This window comes from Asterias rubens, chromosome 5, assembly GCF_902459465.1.
Source record: "Asterias rubens chromosome 5, eAstRub1.3, whole genome shotgun sequence".
Classification (NCBI taxonomy): domain Eukaryota; kingdom Metazoa; phylum Echinodermata; class Asteroidea; order Forcipulatida; family Asteriidae; genus Asterias; species Asterias rubens.
Genome location: NC_047066.1, coordinates 19985600 through 20009253, shown reverse-complemented (window position 1 = coordinate 20009253; position 23654 = coordinate 19985600). Strand labels below are relative to the sequence as shown.

At 39.5% G+C, this 23654-nt stretch overlaps 1 long non-coding RNA gene across 1 annotated transcript; it reads right to left on the bottom strand.

Annotated features, from left to right (window-relative positions):
- Nucleotides 1-10145: 10145 nt before the first annotated feature.
- LOC117290861 lies at nucleotides 10146-14526 on the bottom strand. The gene is made up of 5 exons (XR_004519093.1): nucleotides 14477-14526; nucleotides 12634-12781; nucleotides 11926-12017; nucleotides 11420-11514; nucleotides 10146-10496 (listed from the first exon to the last, which is right to left on the bottom strand). It is a non-coding gene; the product is annotated as an uncharacterized LOC117290861 (long non-coding RNA).
- Between the last annotated feature and the right edge of the window lie 9128 nt (nucleotides 14527-23654).

The following is a 23654-nucleotide window of genomic DNA, read 5'->3' as shown; positions in this document are numbered from 1 at the left end:
TACAATAATCCAGTGAATATGTTTAAAAACATGCCTTTAAACTTGTTTATTGTAAAAAGAAATTCCTTTAAAAGAGTTTGAACTGTCCCTTTAAGTAAATTCCGCAATATCCGCCATAACGAGTAGTCTTATGAACCCATAAATCATTTCATACATTTAAAAACCCTATTAACCACCCAATAATCATTTCATACATTTAAAAACCCTATTAACCACCCAATAATCACTTCACTACATAATGTACCTTTAAATTTGTTTTTAAACTAAAAGGCCCTTTAAAATAGTTTGAGTTGAATACATTTAAAAGCACGCCTTTAAATTTGTTTATTGTAAAATAAAAGCCTTTAAAATAATTTGAACTGTCCCTTTAAGTCAATTCCGCCATATAGAGTAGTCTTTTGAACCAATAATACCATAAATCATTTAATACCTTTGAAATCTTCTAACCACCAATACAGCCCGCACTACAAAACATACACCTTTAAACTCGTTTGAATAGTGACGAATATCCTGCAATACTTTAAAACAAGTTGAAATTTCCCTTTAAGTCAATTCCGCCATATAGAGTAGTCTTTTGAACCAATAATACCATAAATCATTAAATACCTTTAAAATGTTCTTAACACCAATACAGCCCTTCACTACAAAACATACACCTTTAAACTCGTTTGAATAGTGACGAATATCCTGCAATACTTTAAAACAAGTTGAAATTTCCCTTTAAGTCAATTCCGCCATATAGAGTAGTCTTTTGAACCAATAATACCATAAATCATTAAATACCTTTAAAATGTTCTTAATACCAATACAGCCCTTCACTACAGAACATATACCTTTAAACTCGTTTGAATAGTGACCAATATCCTACAATACTTTAAAACAAGTTGAAATTCCCCTTTAGTCAATTCTTGGAGCAGTCCCGTGAACCCATTATACCATAACTCATTATTACCACCTATTCATAGCTTTACTACAAGATACATTTAAATTTGTCCCATTAAATCAAATAGACACTACAGAAAAATACCCAACCCCAGCATGATGAATATTACTCCATATCCCACGTTAAAATCCAACGAGCTTACCCCAATGGCTAACTGACTTCTCAGCTACCCCTATCCTATGGCCACTATCCTTACCCTCACCCCAAGCCTTCATCAGTCCAATCAACTCAACCCCCTAGCTGACTGCTATTAGTCCATCACCCCAGCCCATCTGACTACCTGCCCAGCAAACTCCCAGCCTCTGGCCCCTCCAGCTGCCCAACCCAAGTGACTGCCATATAGCACTCCCTCCCCTCGACTCAGAGCCCCAAGGCCCTTGGTCAACCCTCAGATCAGCTAGAAATCCAAGGCTCGAGCAAGGCAAAACTTTTTGGTGAAAAAATTGTGAAAAATTTTCTAAGTCCAAATGCGGTACATTCATCACTCCAAAAACCGTTAGATTTTCATAACAGCTCGTAGCACAGCGGTGAAGGCCAGAGACTACAGAGCGGAAGGTCCCCGGTTCAAGCCCTACCCATTTTTACTAGAATTTAAAAAAAATTCTTTATTTTAATGGTAAAAAGGTCCTGGAGAGGATTTGAACCCACCCGGCTCACAGCCCCAGGATTCCGGGGGCTGTGAGCTAGCCCGCTGCGCTACGGCAGCTCTTGAAAAAATTTGCTCGGAACTAATATTTAAACCTTAGGATGGATGGGTAAAAAAAAATACAAAATTTAAATGAGATGAGACTTATGACCTTTGACCTTAGCATGAGCATGAAGAGAAAAAGAAAAAAGAGAATTGTTTGTGGGTGTTAAAAAATACTTTAATTGTAGAACAAAATAACTAACATAAATGCTAGACTATGTTAACAAGTAAAAAGTATATACGATTAAGTCTACACATCAAAGTAACTGTCACTACGTTAACTTTAAAGTAACATATTTGATGTATTCAAATAATTAAGTATTCGCAGTGTAATTATTCTATTAACAGCGCTTAAAACTAACTTAAGTCTACACATCAAAGTAACTATCACTAGGTTAACTTTAAAGTAACAAATTTTATGTATTCAAATAATTAAGTATTCGCAGTGTAATTATTGTATTAACAGCGCTTAAAACTAACTTAAGTCTACACATCAAAGTAACTATCACTAGGTTAACTTTAAAGTAACAAATTTGATGTATTCAAATAATTAAGTATTCGCAGTGTAGCGCTTAAAACTAACTTTGCAATTTGCGACAACCCTTTAAAGACAACACAGTACACTTTTGCCGTTGGCGTAACCAGTTAAAAATTGCGAACCTGCTTGCACAAATGATTGATTCGATAAACAATATTTAGCACCCGCAAATAGCGTCTTCTTGCCAGTGTATATATGTCAACTATTACACCTTTTAACATCTATCAAATATACCTCAGTAAAGTACATAACAATATTGCATTCCTTATATACATACTTTTAACTATTTCATCCACAAATTTAACTAAATTCACTGCAACTGAGATAACAATGTCTTTATTTTCTGATCACAGTTCGCGTAATTACATGATACATTTTCTGAAACGAGGTTGCTTTTTCGCACGGGTTATTTCGATTGCACATAACATCTTAATTTACACTCATCGCTGCTGCGCCATTTTATAAGAAATCAAATCAAAACACAGTATTTTTTTATACGGATACTTAATAAATGTTATATATCTGTTTGATCCCACACATTTATAATTGCGTAATTAAGTTTATACCCCCCCCCCTCCCAGTGTGTACATGTTTCTCCAAAATTCCTTTTATGTGATTTAGTTTTATATTAAATTTGATATATTATACATTTGTTTGGTAAAATTACACTTCCTAACTACACATCATAATTGTAACATCAGAATTTGTAAAAACGCATATTTTGTATCGTTAATTCCTTGTTTGATTTCCCCATATTTGTAATTGTGTGGTTACATTAATACCCCCCCCCCCCCCCCGGTGTTTATAGTTTTCTCCAATATTAATTTTATATGTGATTTAGTTTTTCTTTAATTTGATATATTATATATTTTGGGTAAAATTACACTTCCTAACTACACATCATAAATTGTAACATCAGAATTTGTATAAACGCATATTTTGTATTGTTAATTCCTTGTTTGATCCCCCCTCATTTGTAATGGTGTGGTTACATTGATACCCCCCCCTCCAGTGTTTATAGTTTTCTCCAATATTCATTATGTGATTTAGTTTTTGTTATATTTGATACATTGTACATTTATATGGTAAAACTACATTTCCTAACTACACATCATAAATTGTAACATCAGAATTTGTATAAACGCATATTTTGTTTTGTTAATTGTTAATTACCCTTACATTTATTTGGTAAAATTACATTTAATTGTGTGGTTATGATGATACCCCCAGTGTATATAGCCTTCAAGATTCATTTTATGTGATTAAATTTTTGGTAAATTTGATATATCATATACTTATTTGGTAAAATTATACTTCCTAACTACACATCAAAAACTTGTTGTAAAATGACGTCAGAATTGGTATAAACGCATATTTTGTTTTGATTCCCCTACATTGGTAATTGTGTGGTTACATTGATACCCCCCCCCCAACAGTGTCTATAGCTTACTCCAAGATTCATTTTATATGTGATGAATTTTTTTGTGTAATTTGATATATTATACATTTATTTGGTAAAAGCACATCATAAATAACACACATTTGGTAGCGCGTACTTTGTATATTAATTTTTTGTTTAAATTTGATATATATAACATTCATTTTTTTGTAAAATAACGCTACCTAACTACAAATCATAATTTTTTTGTTATAACATCAGCATTTTTTTAAAGCTCAAGATTTATAATTGTTTATTCATTGTTTGACCCCCCCCCCCTGTTTAAATTTATATCCCCAGTATAGTTTCTCCTGCATTTTTATCATCTGTGATTTAGTTTTTGTGTACATTTGATATACTATTTAAATTTAAATACATGTATTGTAATACTCTTGTAATTTCGGTAATATATAATCGGCTCATTTTATACGAGATGAGCCTTTTAAAATTTACGGCGATATATCTAACTCTTAATGACTTTAAGTCTGCCCGACTAACGCTGCAACCATCGTTTCACTTTTTTACAAATCTTATTTATTACCGAAAATAATAAAAACATTTAACAGTCAATTGGTACAGTTTTACAAACAAATACTTCTAGAGCCACTACTTATGCATACTTTAACTAAAGCCAGTTACAATATTGCTAACAATTACACACGCAAGCATTACCCCCTACTGATGTACAGAAAAATACAGAAGGACTTAGAGTAAGCCCTTTGTCCACAGAAGGACTGAGAATATGCTATCTGTTTAGAGAAGGTTTAAGAGTGTGCCCTATGAACACAGAGGGAAAGAGAGGGTGCCCTCTAACAGTGCCCTCCGATTACAGAAGAACTAAGATTGTGCCCTCTAATCACAGGACTAAGAGTGTGCCCTCCGATTACAGAAGAACTAAGAGTGTGCCCTCTGATCACAGGACTAAGAATGTGCCCTCTGAACACAGAAGGACTAAGAATGTGCCCTCTGAACACAGAAGAACTAAGAGTGTGCCCTCTGATGATCACAGAAGGACTAAGAGTGTGCCCTCTGATCACAGAAGGACTGAGAGTGTGCCCTCTGAACACAGAAGGACTAAGAATAAGCCCTATGCACAGAAGGACTAAGAGTGTGCCCTCTGAACACAGAAGGACTAAGAATGTGCCCTCTGAACACAGAAGGACTAAGAGTGTGCCCTCCGATTACAGAAGAACTAAGAGTGTGCCCTCTGATGATCACAGAAGGACTAAGAGTGTGCCCTCTGAACACAGAAGGACTAAGAATAAGCCCTCTGAACACAGAAGGACTAAGAGTGTGCCCTCCGATTACAGAACAACTAAGAGTGTGCCCTCTGAAAACAGAAGGACTAAGAGTGTGCCCTCCGATTACAGAAGGACTAAGAGTGTGCCCTCTGAAAACAGAAGGACTAAGAGTGTGCTCTCCGATTACAGAAGAACTAAGAGTGTGCCCTCTGAAAACAGAAGGACTAAGAGTGTGCCCTCCGATTACAGAAGGACTAAGAGTGTGCCCTCCGATTACAGAAGAACTAAGAGTGTGCCCTCTAAAAACAGAAGGACTAAGAATGTGCCCTCTGATCACAGGACTGGGAGTGTGCCCTGTGAACAAAGAAGGACTAAGAGTTAGCCTTCTGAAAACAAAAGGACTAACACTGTGCCCTCTAAACACAGAAGGACTGATAGTGTGCCCTCTGATCATAGAAGGACTAAGAGTCTGCCCTCTGATCACAGAATAACTAAGGTGTGCCATTTGCACAGAAGGACTAAGATTGTGCCCTCTGAACACAGTCGAACAAAACTGTCCGCTGAACACTGAAAGTGTGCCCTCTGAACACAACATTAAAAGTTAGCCCTCTGACCACAGAAGGACTAAGATTGTGCCCTGTGAACACAGTCGAATAAAACTGTCCGCTGAACACTGAAAGACTGAGAGTGTGCCCTCTGAACACAACATTAAAAGTTAGCCCTCTAAACACAGAAGGACTAAGATTGTGCCAATGAACACAGAAGGACCAAGAGTTAGCCCTTTGACACAGAAGGAGCGAGAGTGTGCCCCTCTGATCACAGGACTGCCGTTTGATCACAGAAGGACTGCCCTCTGACCACAAGAGAACTAAAACTATACCCTCTGAACCTAGAAGAACTAAGATTGTGCCTTCTGAACACAGAAGGACTAAGAGGTAGCCCTCTACTGAACATAGAAGGACTAGGATTGTGCCCTCTGAACACAGAAGGGCCAAGAGTTAGCCCTCTGCACGAAGACTGACTATAATTGTGCCCTTTTATGACTAAAGGACTGTGAGTTGGCCCTCTGAACACAAAAGGACTAAGATTGTGTCCTCTGAACACAGAAGGACTAAGAGTGTGCCCTCTTGGCACAGACAGACTAAGATTGTTCCCTCTGAACACAGACGGAATAAGATTGTGCCCTCTGACCACAGCAGGACTTAGATTGTGCCCTCTGATTACAGAAGGTCCCAGATGGAGCCCTCTGAAAACAGAAGGACTAAGACTAAGCCCTCTGAACACAGAAGAACTAAGATTGTGCCGTCTTATGACAGAAGGACTGAGAGTTAGCCCTCTGAACACAGAAGGACTAAGATCGTGCCCTCTGCACAGAAGGACTGTAATAATGACCTCTGAATACAGAAGGACTGAGAGTGTGCTCTCTAAACACAGACAGACCACGCGATAGCCCTCTTAACACAGAAGGACTCAGAGTAAGCCCTCTTATTACAGAAGAACTAAGGGTGAGCCCTATGAACACAGAAGGACTAAGTCTGCCCTCTGAACAGTGAAGGAATAAGAGTTAGCCCTCTGATTACAGAAGGCCTAAGAGTGTGCCCAGAGTGATTGAAAGTGTGCTCTCTGAACACAGAAGGTCCCAGATGGAGCCCTCTAAAAACAAAAGGACTACGATTGTGCACTCTGAACACAGAATGACTACAAGTTAGCCCTCTGGACACAGGACTAAGAGTTCGCCCTCTGAACACAGAAGGACTAAGATGTGGCCTCTGAACACAGAAGGACTAAGAGTTAGCCCAATGAACACAGAATGACTAAAATTGTGCCCTCTGAACACTGAAGGACTAAGAGTGTGCCCTCTGATTACAGAAGGACTAAGAGTGTGCCCTCTGAACACAGAGTGAATGAAATTGTGCCCTCTGAGCACAGAAGGTCCCAGATGGAGCCCTCTAAAAACAAAAGGACTACAATTGTGCACTCTGAACACAGAATGACTACAAGTTAGCCCTCTGGACACAGGACTAAGAGTTAGCCCTCTGAACACAGAAGGACTAAGATGTGCCCTCTGAACACAGAAGGACTAAGATTGTGCCATCTGCACAGAAGGACTAAGAATGTGCCCTCTGAACACAGAAGGACTAAGAATGTGCCCCCTGAACACAGAAGGACTAAGATTGGCCCCCTGAACACAGAAGGACTAAGAATGTGCCCTCTGAACACAGGACTAAGAGTGTGCCCTCTGAACACAGAAGGACTAAGATTGTGCCCTCTGAACACAGAAGAACCAAGAGTGTGCCCTCTGAACACAGAAGGACTAAGAATGTGCCCCCTGAACACAGAAGGACTAAGAATGTGCCCTCTGAACACAGAAGGAAAATTGTGCCATGTAAACACAGAAGGACTGATAAGGTGTGCCCTCTGAACACAGAATGACTAAGAATCAGCCTTCTAAACACAGTCGACTAAAATTGTGCCCTCTGACTATAATTGTGCCCTCTGAACACAGGACTAAGATTGTGCCCTCTGAACATAGTCGACTAAAACTGTGCCCTCTGACACAAGAGAACTGAGAGTGTTCTCCAATCACAGAAAAACTGGCCTCTGTCCAAAGAAGGACTATTAGAGTTAGCCCACTGAACACAGAAGGACTAAGATTGTGCACGCTGAACTACGAATGACTACGACTCAGCCCTGTGGAAACAGACGGACTAAGAGTGTGCCCTCTGATCACAGAATGACTGAAAGTGTGCCCTTTGAATGCAGAAAGGCTAAGAGTTAGCCCTCCCAACAAAGAATGACTAACAGTTAGCCCTCTGAACACAGAAGGACTAAGGTTGTGCCCTCGGAACACAGAAGGACTAAGAGTGTGCCCTCTGACCACTGAAGGAACAACAGTTAGCCCTCTGATTATCGAAGGACTAAGAGTGTGCCCTCTGAACACAAAGTGAATGAAAGTGTGTCCTCTGAACGTAGAAGGTCCCAGATGGAACCCTCTGAAAACAGAAGAACTATGATTGTGCCCTCTGAACACAGAAGGATTAAGATTGACAAAAGGACTGAAATAATGCCCTCTGAATACAGAAGGACTGAGTGTGTGCCCTCTAAACACAGAAAGATCATGAGACAGCCATCTGAACACAGAAGGACTAAGAGTAAGCCCTCTACAAACAGAAGGACTACTAGTGTGCCCTCTGAAGTCAGAAGGACCAAGAGTGTGCCCTCTGACACAGAAGGACTGAGAGTGCGCCCCTCTGATCACAGAAGGACTGCTCTTTGATCACAGTAGGACTGCCCTCCGACCATGGTAGGACTAAGACTATACCCTCTGAACCCAGAAAGACTAAGATTGTGTACTCTGAACACAGAAGGACTAAGAGTTAGTCCTCTGAACACAGAGGGACTAAGATTGTGCCATCTGCACAGAAGAAATTAGATTGTGCCCTTTGATTATAATAATAATAATAATAATAATTTGGGGGGCTAATCATCCTTACTCGCAGCTAAGAGCTGAATTGCGAAGGACGCGGCTACAACGTGCTCGAGAAGCAGGCATGCAAGGGCGCATTCAGCTGCCAGCCACATCAACCCATTATGACCACGGAGCACAGCCAAGATCGAAAGTGTTTGATTTTTTTCCTGAGGGAGGAAAACCGGATAGTCTGGGAAACCCTCGTGGCACAGCAGAGAACCAACGCACAACTCAACTCACATATTGCCCCGACCGGGAATCGAACCGGGGTCACCTTGGTGAGAGGCGAGCGCTTTACGCACAAGCCAACCGTGCCACCCGATTACAGAAGGACAAAGAGTGCGCCCTCTGAACACAAAGTGAATGAAAGTGTGCCCCACTGAAAACAGAAGGTCGCATATGGAGCCCTCTGAAACCAAGATTGTGCCACAGAAGGACTAAAAGTCTGCCTGCCCTCTGATTACAGAAGGACCAAGAGTCTGTCCTCTCAAACCATGAGGAACAAGATTTTGCCCTCTGACCACAGGACTAAAAGTCTGCCCTCTGATTACAGAAGGACTAAGTGTCTGCCCCCTGAAACCATGAGGATCAAGAGTGTGCCCTCTGAACACAGGATCAAGAGTGTGCCCTCTGAACACAGGACTAAGAGTGTGCCCTCTGAACTTAGAAGGCCTAAGATAGTGCTGTCTAAGCACAGAAGGACCAAGACTTAGCCCAGTGAACACAGAAGGACTAAGAGTTTGCCCTCTGAACACAAAGTGAATGAAAGTGTGTCCTCTGAACGTAGAAGGACTAACAGTATGCCCACTGATAACAGAAGGACTAAGAATGTACCCTGTGATTACAGAAGTACTAAGAGTTTGCCCTATGATCACAGAAGGACTGAGACTGTGCTCTCTGAACCCAGAAGGACTAAAGAGTATGAAGAAAGTAAAGAACAAGAGTTTGAAAGAGTAGTTCGACAAAGAAAAAAATCTATATTATTTGGCTGCAAACTACTACAATAAAGCTACATTAAATACCATTTAAAATTTTAACATCACAGTTATGCAGAACATAACCTAGTAATTAAACAAAACCACATATCTAATAAATACACCATCGCAAGCAAAAATTTGGCATCAGATGTTGTCTGATAGTCATCCTGATCAGCTTAGTTTATTTAGCAGGGCCACCACGTGCAGGTGCCAGGATACCAGCCCCACACGCTTTCGAGATCGTAAGGGCCATTGCACCTCCTTCCATTGGAGGGTCCGGTCCGCCACCTCAAGTTGCCCCAAGGTAGTCCCCTACTCTACTCACGCGGTCCCTAGCCGAAAAGACTAGGAACTCCTTCCGTTTAGCCAACCATTTGTGATAACACCGGCGCATCCTCAGGGGAGGAGCCCAAATGCACCTTTAAGATCAGCCACCCATTGTAGCGAGCCGGAAGTAGGACCCCACAAGCCACGTGCAAGTGTCCAGGTCCCTTTAGGTTATTTCGGAGTTATCCGAAATCTATTTCGGAGTTATCCGAAATGCTGCACCTGCAATCAAACATTCCCTCCACCAATTGTACATTCCCTCCACCAATTGTATCCTCCCACCACCAATTGTATCCTCCCACCACCAATTGTATCCTCCCACCACCAATTGTATCCTCCCACCAACAATTGTATCCTCCCACCGCCAATTGTATGTTCTCTTCAATCGTCATCTATTCGTGTCATCACTTTTGCCCATGTTGGGCAGTTTAGAGTCCATCGTCACAAGCCTCTACAAGGTCCTCCTTGCAGGTGTTATGCAGCAAACAAACAAATAAACTCACCCCTAATCCAATCATCACACCTCCAATTTTAATCGTCACACCTCCAGTCGAGTAGCTGTATCACCAAGGCCCAAAGATCTCCAATTTCGTCGCGCAAAAATCGCGTATGTGCATGCTTGCTTGCAATGGTGTATTTATTTACAGATACTAACTGTTACAGTTCTACAAAAACAGCTAACTAATGGCGATTACAAAACTAACTCGTCTTACTATTGATGATGCTTGGTTGTTCATTCGTGATCCAAAGATGAACTGCCAGGATGTCATGATTTCATCAGCTTTGCTCTCCTCTACCCTGCAGCTCTTAAGATGTCAGAAGACAAGCTTCTCTCCGCACTTGATTTCAGGACAGTATTAGCTACATCTCAGGTCCTGAAAGGTAACAGATACAAAATTGTATGCAATTGTAAGCATGCAATTGTAAGCCAACAATGTGCAAAACCTCTTGCAAGGATGATACAAAACTGGTGAAGACCCCCCAAGATATAATTTGTCAGCACAAAATCCGACTAATAACTTGTTTTAATTGAGGTACAGTTTAGTTTTGTCTTGCAAAGATTGAAACAGAAATGGGGCAGTTCGGGACCAGCAAAAAACCTTGTGTTTACTGGAACCTCATAACATGTGAGCTGGTCATAAGGGGAGATGACAAGTTTGACAAATACTTTGTATTTTTCATTATTTATTCAGTGGAGGTATTTCGTTCATGTTAAATTTTGTTTTTGCAATAATCACAATTTCCGATGCCACTTTTGAGAATTTAAAAAGGGGAAAACGAAATAAAACATTCAAATGTTCACAGGGTGCTTTTATTGTTGACTTTGGATCTACAGGTGCTCCAATGCTAAACTCTGATACTTTCTTTGAGTTGTATCTGCTTAACTTGCCTGTCATCAGGCACCATGTTTTTTTTAGAACATTACTTCTGCACTGGGAACATTTATACAAGTACCAAGCGAGTACATGAGTTTGGTTTGAATCTAAAGACCAAATGATTACCCAAAATAATTTTTAAAATTATAAAAACCACTAATTCATAATAGGGAATTCCAGGTCGTCTCTAGAAACAAAATGATCAAAGGAAATTATTTCGTTTCATTTTTTTGGCAATCAAAATAAGCAATAGTATACAACAACTTGTCATAAAAACACAACCAAGCTTCTGTCTCCTCAAATCAAGTTAAAATTGAATCTGAGCTCTGTCCAAACAATAGCAACCTGCGTTCTGCATAATTATAACAGAGCTCCAAGTTGGAATGAGGTGAATATTAAACAAGTATTTTCTGTGAACTCACCTTTTACTGGAGAGGGCAACTCCTTTATCACTGGCTGGTCTTGGACATCTACTCATCGACTGGTAAATGGCTTTATTGGAGATCTTAAAGCCTCACTGCAAAACAAACAAATTGCATAATTTGCAACATTTAGTTGTGACTCATAATCTTGTTATTAATGAAAAATATTCAGATTGAGAGGATTTAGGAGGGTGTGCACATACATTCTTTCCAGTGAAAATAAAACTTATTCGAAGCTTTGGCCACTTTGCAGCTTGACAAAATCCCCAATCCTAGAATGCAAATTTGCAGGGAGTTTACTATAAAGTAAAGCAGCACTGATAGACTCTCAGTGTGTGTTTTGACTCCCGGTATACCTTGCCAAGAAAATAAGGAACACAAACCAGTATGCAAGTGCAATACTAAGCGTTTTAAATCAACCGCCTTCCATCTGACATCGCTTCTGAACAGTTAATGTGTTACACTGCCCAGGGTGAATAATAAAAGGATATTTTCCGGGAATTCACCTTTTACTGGAGTGTGAAGCTCTTGCATCAGAGGCTGGTCTTAGACATCCACTTGTTGATGTGTAGATGTCACTTGAGATCCCGAGGTCCGACTGCAACACAAACAAAATGCAAGATTTGCAACATTTACTAATTTTACAAATATCATTCATCAGTAAAACAGATAAGATTGCTATACTTTCAAACACAAATAAACGAGGACAAATCGTTGAAAGCAGAAATGAAAGGGTTGGCTACACTCATGCACAACAGGAGAATTTGAATTCGTGCAAAACTGAGCAACGGAAACTCAAGGGGATGTCAAATGCAGTTCTTATGAGGGTACTGATTCAATCAGTTAGTTCCCAGAATAAAACCTATTTGCCAAATGACATAACCATTTAGTTTAAACTACAAAGAGCTAAGAATTTGTTTTGTGTTTTTAACAAGGAACCACCTGAGGGGCTTTCACACAATCTTTAAACACCTACAGAATATATAAGAACCCCCAGCCAGCTGTGCATTTAATTCTTTAAGTGATTCATGTGTAATAATTTTACTGGAAGCTCAACAGCTTCACACAAGCAGGGCCCTTTATAATTTTCAGTTTGACTAGCTCTCAGCACTCTCCTGTGTTCTGCAGTGACTGTTTGGTCATGTCTCTTTATCTGTAGTCACTTCTAAGGAGCTGTGGTGGTTGCAGTTGCAACTAGAAACTTTTAGACTCACCATCATAACTTGCTGCATCCTCTCCCTGTCTTAGCTCTCATAACCCAACTCTGTTCATAGGTGCTCTCTTGTATAAACTGCAGCTGTCAATATCAGTAGTGCTGATTCCTTCCTCAGTTGATTTCAAAGAACTACTAGACTCATAGCCCTGGAAGGTCAAGTTAACAGATACACAATTGTAAACAAACCATCAATTATAAGGGTTTACAAGGTGCTTTGGCGCATACAACAGCCACAGCCAGGAACACCGGGGCGAACCCCTTCTTTTTTTCGATAAGTTCAGTGGGTTCTTTTACATGTGTTACACACCACATGGGACCAACGGCTTTCTGCCCATCCGAGGGGATTCGAACCCACACTCTGCTTATCAGAAACACCAGAGTTTGAATTCGGTACTCTTAAGTGCTCGGCCACGACACTTCAACAGGGCTAGTGACCAAACTGAGCCCTATCGGTATGTTTCCCCAGGGTGGTTGTCCACATTTTTAACTAAAATTACTTCTCTAGACCTGTGTTACTTTTCTAGACTGGTGAAGGTTGAGGTGTTTATCGAAGTTAGCTACAGGTTTACCAAGTTTGTGTTAGCTTTAACTCACCATGATTGAGTCTCAGCACATCCTCTCCGTGTCTCACACCTCATCTTGTTGGATATCTGGTGAGGCATCTGAAGGTTTATCTCTGGGGAGCCGTTCGGAGGTGGACATTTGGGCAGCCATCTGAAGGTGGATATGTGGGCAGCCATTCAAAAGTTGATATCATGGGGAGCCATCCGAAGGTCACCTGGGCAGCCATCCGAAGGTGGATATTTGGGCAGCCATTCGAGGGTCGATATCTGGGCAGCCATCCGAGGGTCGATATTGGGGCAGCATTCCAAGGGGCGATATTGGGGCAGCATTCCAAGGGGCGATATTGGGGCAGCCATCAGAAGGTGGGTATCTGGGCAGGCAGCCAAAGGTCGATATCTGGGTAGCCATCCGACGGTGGATCTATGGGCAGCCATTCGACAGTAGATATATGGGCAGAAAAAATTGAAATTAATCATCTTAATAATAATAATAATAATAATAATAATAATAATTTGGGGGGCTAATCATCCTTACTCGCAGCTAAGAGCTGAATTGCGAAGGACGCGGCTACAACGTGTTCGAGAAGAAGCAGGCATGCAAGGGCGCATTCAGCTGCCAGCCACATCAACCCATTATGACCACGGAGCACAGCCAAGATCGAAAGTGTTTGATTTTTTTCCTGAGGGAGGAAAACCGGATAGTCTGGGAAACCCTCGTGGCACAGCAGAGAACCAACGCACAACTCAACTCACATATGGCCCCGACCGGGAATCGAACCGGGGTCACCTTGGTGAGAGGCGAGCGCTTTACGCACAAGCCAACCGTGCCACCCATCTTAAAACTTGATTTTTAACTATCCTGTCAGCAAACCCATTGCTTGTATGGAAGCTATTGTTTTCGATGGTTTGACCACCAGTTTCCACAAGGCTTTGTATATACATGTATTGTTTACAAGGAAACTGAATGATAGGGCAGGAGCGATGAGGTGTTGAACTGCTTGTTGGCGTCTCACAAACATCTATCAAAGGGCTACATACCAATCTTCTAAAAGGAAGATTTGTCCAACTCGGCAATAACAATCTTGTTTTTTTAACTCTTTTGGGAAGTTACATTTTAGCTTACTAATAGGCCAATGGGTATGTTTCTCTCGTGTGGTTGTTCACATGTTTAACTTAAGTTACTTCTCTAGACCAGTGTTACTTTTCAAGATCTGTGAGGGTTGAAGTTTTGATCAAAAATAGCTACAGGCTTACTAAGTTTTCTTAGCTTTAACTCACCATGATTGAGTCTCAGCACATCCTCTCCATGTCTCAGACCTCATCTCAAGTTGGATATCTGGGGAGCAATCCGAAGGTGAATATCTGGCAGCCATCAGAAGGCGGACATGTGGACATAATGGGCAACCCTTCAACGGTAGATATACGGGCAGAAAAAATGAAATTAATAAATTGAATGCTTGATAATTAACTATCCTGTCGGCAAACCAATTGCCTGTGTGGAAACTATTGTTTTTGATGTTTTCACCACCAATTTCCACAAGGTTATGTTCTATATATAAACATATATCGTTAACAAGAAAATTGAATGTGTAGGGCAGGAGTTAATGAGGTGGTAAACTGTTTAGTGCCTCACTAACATCTATCCAAGGGCCCATACAAATCTTCCAACTCAAATCACTTTTTAACTCAAGTTACTTCTCTATACCTGCGTTACTTTTCTAGACCAGTGAGGGTTGAAGTTTCTATCAAAGTTAGCTACAGGTCTACTAAGTTTTATAAGCTTTAACTCACCATGATCGAGTCCCAGCACATTCTCTCCATGTCTCAGTCGTTATCTCAAGGTGGATATCTGGGGAGCCATCCGAAGGTGAATATCTGGCAGCCATCAGAAGGCGGACATGTGGACAGCCATCCAAGGGGATCTGGGCAGCCATCAGATGGTGTATATGTGGATATATTATGGGCAGCCCTTCCACAGTAGATATACGGGCAGCAAGAATGAAATTAATCAACTTAAAATTAAACTTGATAAATAACTATCCTGTCAGCAATCCCTTTGCTTGTATGGAAACTATTGTTTTTGATGGTTTCTTCAGCAATTTCCACAAGGCTATGTATTTATACATGCATTGTTCACAAGGAAACTGAATGTAGCGCAGGAGTTGATGAGGTAGTGAACTGCTTTTTGTGGGCGCTCCACTAACATCTATCCAACAGCTCCATACAAATCTTCCAAAAGGAAGAAAATTTTCACAACTCGGCAAGAACAATCTTCTTTAGGGGACGGTACATTTTAGCTTATTAATTCAAACCTTCAAAGTTTTCATATTTATCTCTGGTGAGGAAAGTAGGGAGATGGATGGGGATGTTTGTGCAGTCGGTAGACTCTCTTTACCGAGAACAGGTGCCTGGTCTGTTGTTTTATTTTGCGAGCAAGCCAGCCAACCAGCCAGCCAGCCAGCCAGCCAGCAAGCAAGCAAGCAAGCCAGCAAGCAAGCAAGCCAGCCAGCCAGCAAGTAAGAAAGCCAGCCAGCCAGCCAGCAAGTAAGAAAGCCAGCCAGCAAGTAAGAAAGCCAGCCAGCAAGTAGGCGAGTCAGCAAGCAACCTTGTTGATCTATTGATCAGTTATGGAGTTAGATTGTTTGACGGGCTGGAGTGGCAACGCTTTGAAAAGAGATAAAGATAGGATTGTCTGTCGTTTTCTTTTGCCAGCAAGCCAACCAACAAGCAAGCAAGAAAGCCAGCAAGCAAGCCAGCCAAAGCCAAGAGAGCAAGCAGGCAGGCCAGCCAGCAAACCAGCCAGCCACCTAGCGAGCAGGCCCACCAGCCAGCCAGCTAGCAAACCAACCAGCCAGCCAGCCAGCCAGCCAGCCAGCCAGCGAGCAGGCAAGCCAGCCAGCAATTACAAGCCAGCCAGCCAGAAATTGTCATGAAAAATGAAAGTTTCACACAAGCATGTACCTTAGTATTTTTCATGAGCCTGTAGGTCTACCAAAGAAGCAAGTTTGACTACTATTCCCACTCTTTATGTACAACAGGCTAGTAATCAAAATAAGCCCTATGGCTTTGCTTACCCATTTGGCTTGGCCATCCCCTTTGTGGTTGGTCATAAAGTTACTTCTCAAATTGTTATAAAAGTTAGCTACAGCAGGTTACCAAGTTTTGTAAGCTTTAACTCACCATGATTAAATGTCAGCACATTTTCTCCAGGTTTGAGACCATCACTCATGTGTCTTTATTCAGTTAGTTACATCATGACAGGGTTTCCTCGCCGAGTCCGAAAGGCTATGTTTGTAGGGTAGGAGTTCATGGGGTGGGGGAACTGGTTTGAGGGTGCTTCACTCACATCTGTCCGAGGACGAATCTCTGGGCAGCCGTCCGAAGGTGGATATCTTGGCAGTCATCCAAGGGTATCTGGGCAGCCATCCGACGGTATCTGGGCAGCCATCCGACGGTATCTGGGCAGCCATCCGACGGTATCTGGGCAGCCATCCGACGGTATCTGGGCAGCCATCCGACGGTATCTGGGCAGCCATCCGACGGTATCTGGGCAGCCATCTGAAGGTGGGTATCTGGGCAGCCATCCAAGGGTACCTGGGCAGCCATCAGATTGTGGATATGTAGATATATGGGCTGCCCTTCATCGGTAGATAAACGGGCAGAAAGAATGAAATTAAACAAGTTAAAAGAACAAAAATTTTACAAACATGTCAGTTTTTAAAGGGATAATAGTTTAATATTGAAAGAGTGCACTTGTTTTGATCGTTTTGTTTTCGCTCTCACAACATACTTTACCAACAACCTGGGAAAATGCTAATGAGTAGGCCAGTAACATTAGAAAAGATAACTTTTGTATTAAACACTTCTTTGAATATTAAACAACCAAAATGAGCACGACATTGGAGCTCCTTAATGCTAACTTGATGGACAAATTTTTGAGGATTTCATCAGAGAACTTTTACAAAAAAATATATTAAGTTACTACTCATCGTGTCAATGCCATTGCTTGTGTTAAAAAACTACTGTTTTTGATAGTTTGATCATCAAGGTCCACAAAAGGCTAAATTGTTAAAAAGGAAAACTTAATGAAGGGCAGGAGTTGGTGAACTGTTTAAGTGGTCCCTTCACACACATCTGTCCAAGAGAGCCTTTACTAATCTTCTACAAAGAAGAATGATTTATCCACTTAGTAAGAACGTGAAGAATTGCTCATTGTGTTAGACAGTCAAACACCATGATTGAATTTAATGCAATACATACATCCAACGGCCTCTGCATACCCAGACAAATCAACAATAAGCAAATTGAACATGAAAAAGGACACTCAACAAGAAACGTTTTTTGACAAACAATATCTGACAAATTTTCTCACAACACAATTCTTTTGACACATCACAGAAAAGAAAATATTGACGCAAAATAAAACAAATATTTTCCAAGGGTGGGTTGATCGATATCAAATTTATTTCCTGAATTTTCAAAAGGAGGGGTATGTCATCCAAGTTGACATAAAGTTGACATCCAAGTTTGATAAAAAAGTTCTCTTAAAATGTAATACTAAAACAAATTTTAAATTTATTATAACTCAATATAGTTTAATAACTGTTAAATTTTTATATTTATAAAAATGTTTATTTAACACATTTTTTATTTATTATAATTCTAAATTATTGTTGTTTGTCATAATTTTAATACTAAGGTTTTTCTTAATAATTTAAAAAAAATTTTTTTTTAAATTGTCATTGCGTTCTTATTTCTTAAGTTGATGATACGTGGCAGTACAGCTGTTGGTTATCAATAAATATATAAAAATAAACATTATCAGATATTTATTTGGTAAATTTAATAAAAAGTTCCATCTGTCCCTTAAGTTCCCTCGACCCTCATCAATTGTGTCACCATAAGTAACTTCAGGTCCATTGTCACTAGCCCTGCAATAACGATGGTGCAGGTATTATGCAGCAAGCAACAGTTCAGTAGTTGCAAGAGTTGTAAACGCATCTCTTTGATGTTCACAAGATGAACACGAAGCAATGGAGAAGGGATCCAAGCTCTGATGAGGTCTCGGACATCAGAGCTCTAGAGCTTCCTTTGTGTAGAGATGCAACCTTGATGTTTCCCTTACATTGTGTTGGGGTTGACCGTGGTATACATGTAGGGAGCCTTCATACTGGGGTAGGGGCAGCACTGGGAAGGGGGTAGGGGTGCAAGATCGACCCACTAGTGGAGTGAGGGTGGTTTAGCGCATCATCTGTCTTGTTAGATCTTTTCATTCTGCTGCAATGTGGTCTTGATTTCAATCCTGCTGAAGACTGAAGGTAAATCCAGTTGCTTTGCATGCTGTTGGTTTTATGTAGTCGTTACTTTTAAATGCAGTCAAAGTTGTGCTCATCAATGAATGTTTACCAAAGTCACAAAGTTTTCAAGCATGCATGCTGCATCTGCTGTCTCTTTGGCTAGAGTTGTTCACATTGCTCAGCGCTGTGATGACACTGGATATTTTGCAGTAACAAACAAATCACGAGACCCAATAAAGGGCAACTTCGCAGAAAAGGATGCACAAAAATCTCACGGAGGGTCAAAATTGAAACTTGTTGTATCGATAAAGCATGTTTAATTCTTGAAACAACATATAAACATAAAGGTATTCAAAAATGTAAATTTCAATATTCAATAATTAAAGCCAGTATACACTTTCAGAACAGAAACAAATAAAAAGTTCACAGATTTACAAACAACTTACAGGGTTTACAGAAGGTAATGGTGAAAGACTTCTTTTGAAATATTATTCCATGAAATGCTTTACTTTTTGAGAAAACATAAAAACAATTATCAATTCTCGACAACAAGAATTACGGATTATAGTAAACACATGTCATGACAAGGCGAAACAAGGCAGTGGACACTATTGGTAAATACTCAAAATAATCATTATCACCAAACCTTTCTACGAGTAATTGGGAGAGGTTGATAGTATAAAATATTGTACGAAACAGCTCCCTCTGAAGTGACAGAGGTTTCGAGAAAGAAGCAATTTTTCTAGAATTTGATTTTGAGACGTCAGATTTAGAACTTGAGGTCCGAAATCAAGCATCTGAAACACACAACTTTGTGTGACCATGGTGTACAAGGGTGTTTTTTTTTCTTTCATTAATATCTTTGATGACCGATTGAGTTCAAATTTTCACAGGTTTGTTGTTTTTATGCATAGGTTGAGATACACCAACCAACTGTGAAGACTAGTCTTTGACAATAACCAATAGTGTCCAGTGTACTTAAACATTTTTTAATTTAACATTTTTAGGCACTTTACAGACTGGTCACTAAATTGGTTAATTATCAAAATCTGTCAATTCCACATCTCAAACATGGTAAGTGTTGCTTTAAAATGATTGACAGCCACGACAGTAATCATGTCTTGAATATTAATGCACTCTAGGCTATGAAAAAACATGTAATTTTATATTTTGACTTAAAATTTTAAATGTTAACTCTTTTTTCTTTGAAGCACAAACTTTCAATTCTGTATTCTGTTTTACAGAAAACCATGCAGCCCCCTGGTTATCTGCACTATTGTTCAAGCGTTACAATCATGGTATAACAATGGGAGACTTTCTGGGACGATAGAGGGCAGCAGACTTACCGGGTAAATCCATTGTTCTCGGAATTATGCGCATGTTCAGAACTACGTAAACAATGGAAATTTACCCGGTATGTCTGCTGCCGCCTAACGTTGGAAAGTCTCCTATTGGCAAAGAAATTGCGATCATAGTGTACTGCGTTATCGAGTTACCTATGGTCTTTATCAATACTATGAAAAGGTTTCATTTTGTTCGGGAAAGGGCAACAATTTTAACATCACTACATTTGGTCAAGTTTTATCGTTTGAAACAGGCATTTCAAAGAGTAAAACAATCAAACTAATTTGAAAGCTGTAATAGAGTACAGGTACCAAATAATCACATGAATCATTTTGTTGTTCTTTCATGCACTAAAAAATAAAGATGATAAATGTGTGGACACTAGCCTGCATAATATGTATTAATGCAATGTAGCAATATGGCTAATAATACTTGGCTAATATGAATTAAAGCAACTAAAATCAATGCAATAAAGAATAATAATTTAGAAAATAATCCCCCTAATAATTATAATAATAATAACAAAAACAGAATGGACAAAAATCCAGCCAGGGCTACTGAAATTTATTCAGGGCTTGTAAAAATTCAGGGTTACCTGGCCCTCAAAATGTAGTTAATTATTTTAATATTATATTATAGTCTTAGACCCTGGCTTTCAATTCAAGTATAAGGGTCTTCACTGACAAAATAATTTAAGGGTAACTTTCCGTATGGCACCACCACTTGTTCACTCATTTTTACAAAAAAGGATATATCAACCAGGTAAATTAGATACTATATTATTCAGATAGTTAATGGTTTGAATGCTATCTTATGCCAAAAAGAGATCACACACAGTACACACTAAAACAAATGATCCGAGTGAGTTGTCTGATGTACAATTAGTTAAGTAAAGCAGTAAGTACTGAAACCGAATGGTTAAACTCAAAATAGTTTTTGAGACAACAAAATTTAAAACGATGTCACGAAAATAATGTTCGTTCCAGTTTTAGCATGTACAAACGTACTTTCCAGTCAGCTATATCGACTCAACCAATTGATATTTCAAACGAGAGAGTGTGCGAAAAACACATAGCAGTCGTCTCACCGTCACACACCATGTCCCTCCACGTTGTTGCGCTGCATGCTGGTTGCACTCTGCTCCCGGGATTTAGAAATTCCCAAACCCAAACAGGAGAGCAAATTAATTTAACAAAATTAGCCTAGCATATACTAAAAGTTATTAACTTACCCTCTCGAGGTAGCAAACGGGTATAATACGCTTCAAAAATGTTATTTTCTTTACTCAAACTGTGAAGTAGTGGAGATCCCTACTATTTCGAAGTCCGCCATGTTTTTAAAAAGGGCGGTGATGCGCAGGCGCAAAAAAAAGGAGAGGGAAAAAAAGGAGAAAAGAAAACCGTTGGTCGGAGTAGGTCACGTGATTTTCTCCGTATCACCTTATACTGAAACGATATCACCATAGAGCAATATTCTTACTGTCCAAAATAACATGATAATAGTTTCTTTTTAATTAAAAAAAAAATTGTATTGAGTAAAGTTGTAGAATACAATTTGTTGACGACAATTCTGAAAACAGCACTACTGTGATATTGGTCTTTTGAAGTGGACCTGAGCGTAAAAAGGGCATCCAGAGGGGGAGAAATTAAATTGTGCCTACGGGGGTACCGGGGGGGGGGGGGGGTAATTAAAAATGGCGGCCTGATTAATGACTGATGCTAGTCATAGTTTTTAAGTGTGTCGTAATTATCAATTGTATTAGCTCACAACGGCACCCCTATAAATCGTTTCTAAACATTTCACTCGAAGTAATGGAAAAAGATATGTCATCCCCCAAATTTGACTTACTGGTGGTAAACGATTCTAAGTTAACCCGCGAACTGATGTCTATTAAAACCGTTCCGGATTTTCGGCGATATTTCAAAAACGATACCACATTTTAGTAAATTTCAAGAAGTCTTTCGATTGTAAATATCCACATTGTAGAGGATTAAAGCAACGTTTCCAAGCCAAGGTTTATCATCCTTTATTTCAGTATGAGATATGAGTCAAAGGTCTATTAAAGGAGTTTAAAGGCCCCGGATACTATTGGTAAGTCCTCAAAACAATTGTAAGCATTTATAAAAGACTTACTTGGTAACGAGAAATGGAGGGCCGGTGACAGTATACAAATATTGTGAAAACCGGCTCCATTTGAAGTAATGTGGTTTTTGAGAAAGAGGCAATTTCTCACTCAAATAATACAAGACCTTAGCTGAAGCTTCTAAAGTACACAAAGTGATGAAAGGGTGTTTTTCTATCATTATTCTCCTGCAAATTCGATGACCAATGGGAGACTTTCTGGGACGATAGAGGGCAGCAGACTTACCGGGTAAATCCATTGTTCTCAGAATTATGCGCATGTTCAGAACTACGTAAACAATGGAAACTTACCCGGTATGTCTGCTGCCACCTAGCGTTGGAAAGTCTCCTATTGAGCCTAGATATTCACAGGTTTGTTATTTTATACATGCTGGGATACGCTAAGTAAGAACAACTGGTCTTTGAAAATAACCAAACGTGTCCAGTGCCTTTAAGTCTAACTCGCCAATGGTTTATTTACTTGAAAATGGTTCAAGCCCTTTTCTCATGTTGTCAGTATCACTGTCAGTGTTAAACACCCAAACCCCTAACCACTTAATAAAAACAAATGACAACCCTTCAAACAATTGAAAATACAATGAAAACATATTTTGCATTTTTTTTAATCAGTCATTGCAAAATGAAAAATATAAAACTGCATTCAGATTCATGTACCCTTGTGAGCCGTTATCATTTATAAATTAAAACAAAATCATATTTTGTTCAACTCAAAATTAATAATACTTTTCTCTCTTAATAAACCTGAACAGAAATTCAAAAGATAAACCATTCAATTATTGTTATGAAAAACCAAACAGTTAATATTTACAGGACTTCGCCTCATTAGCCTGGACTCATTTATAGTATGAATCCAACTTTAAAGGCAGTGGACACTATTGGTAATTGTCAAAGACCAGTCTTCTCACTTGGTGTATCTCAACATATGCATAGAAATAACAAACCTGTGAAAATTTGAGCTCAATTGGTCGTTGAAGTTGCGAGATATAATATATCAAAGAAAAAAAAAACACCATTGACACACAAAGTTGTGTGCTTTCAGATGCTTGATTTCGAGACCTCAAGTTCTAAACTTGAGGTCTCGAAATCAAATTTGTGGAAAATTACTTCTTTCTCGAAAACTACATCACTTCAGAGGGAGCCGTTTCTCACAATGTTTTATACAATGTTTTATACTATCATCCTCTCCCTCATTACATTGGGAGTAATTACCAATAGTGTCCACTGCCTTTGAGGAGCTGTAAAGCAAACACAAATATTGCTTAATTGACTTATTCATTTGATGATTTTAAGGGAACCAATGAAAAAAAATACTTGGGATCACATGGCATTTTAGCCCGTAGCAGCAGTGTTTTTTAGCAGGGCTCAATTTCACAGTGCTTGTAAGCAACAAAGAAACCGCTTAGCACAGAAAAAGCTTGCTTAGCAGAAATATGCTACCAGCATACTATGAAAAGGAAATAGGTTCATTGTTTTGTTCAGAGTGTGAATTTTCCTGAAAAATTTAATGTCGTCCTGAAGGGAATACATACATTGGTTCTTACATTATGGAAGCAAGACTTAAATTAAATAAAATAAAAATTAATACATCTTTATGTACTGAAATGTGTAATGACAATTTCATCAAATGCAGCTTTGATTTTTAAAAAGTTTCTTATAGAAGTCAAACATCTGTT